Source organism: Bison bison, unplaced genomic scaffold, assembly GCF_000754665.1.
Source record: "Bison bison bison isolate TAMUID 2011002044 unplaced genomic scaffold, Bison_UMD1.0 scf7180017474205, whole genome shotgun sequence".
NCBI lineage: Eukaryota > Metazoa > Chordata > Mammalia > Artiodactyla > Bovidae > Bison > Bison bison.
In genome coordinates, this window is record NW_011379394.1 from 1,189 (window position 1) to 2,576 (window position 1,388).

Genomic DNA, 1,388 nt, shown 5'->3' on the forward strand with positions numbered 1-1,388 from the left:
CTTCATTGCCCAGTGAAGTTTATTTCTGGACTCGCTAATCAGCTCCACTGATTAGTGTGTCTACCCTTTAATCAATAACACAGAATATTTTTTTTAATTTATTTTATTTTATTTTTAACTTTACAATATTGTATTGGTTTTGCCATATATCAACATGAATCCACCACAGGTATACACGTGTTCCCCATCCTGAACCCTCCTCCCTCCTCCCTCCCTGTACCATCCCTCTGGGTCGTCGAAGTTCAGAAACAGTTAATAACCAACATAGTTAACCTAACTTTTTAAAAGAAAGTACACAAAAGAAAGGCATAACTTTCAGAATTGAAGCATATTATAAAACTATGGCAATTAAAGAGTAATTGTTAAAGACAAATTGCTTCACGTGAACATAGTCAATAAGTAAACATATAAATATGTTGAAATTTAGTCTATGCTGTATTGAAATTTCAAGTTGATGTAAAATAATGGACTTTTCAGTAACTGGGTGTGAGGACTTTGAATTACTCTCTGGAGGGAAAAAAAGCACCTCATAGGGCACATAAAAAGATTATATTCCAGATAATTGAAAAGTATAAATGTATCAAGCAAAATTAGAAAAAGTGTTTGAAAAATAATTAGAAAGAATTTCTATCATAGTATAGGAAATTTATAAAGCAAAGTACTGAAGCAGATTCATAAAGAATCATATAGTACATTTAAATTTTCTGCATGATAAAATCCCACATGGAAAAAATATTTTAAAAAATGCAAAATGACCCCTGTCTCTATGCCTAATTCATGGTGATGTATGGCAAAAACCAATGCAATATTGTAAAGAAAATATCTTCCAATTAAAAACAAATAAATTAGAAGCAAAACAGTGACAAAATTAGATAAATGTAAATCCTATAAGTCAATAATTTCAAGATATATAGCCCAGTTTTCTAAAAGAACAATGCATTTCACTAGGCAATGCATAGAAAGGAAGGTATTAGTAGCCAATCAGATGTGTATGAAAATACACAATCTCCTTAAAATCAGAGTAATGCAGAATAAACAATGAGATGCTATCTCCACTCATCAACTTCATAAAAATAAAGTTTGTGCAAAATAAAAATTTTGATGTGCAATCCAGAGCAACTTCCCCTGAAACTACACAAAGACATTCATTGCAGATTTGTCTCCATTAAAAAAAAATAGAAATGACCTAAATATTTGAAAATAGAATAGAAATAAGATATGCTATATTTTTATTAGGAAAACTAGGAAGAAATTTTAATGTTAAATACATGTGGCACATCTACTGTGATATAAATGACTAAGATATATTTATATTTTGAATAAAAACATAATAAAGTACACAGGGATAATCAAAGTATAATACCTGTATGTTAAAAAAAAACAAAAAT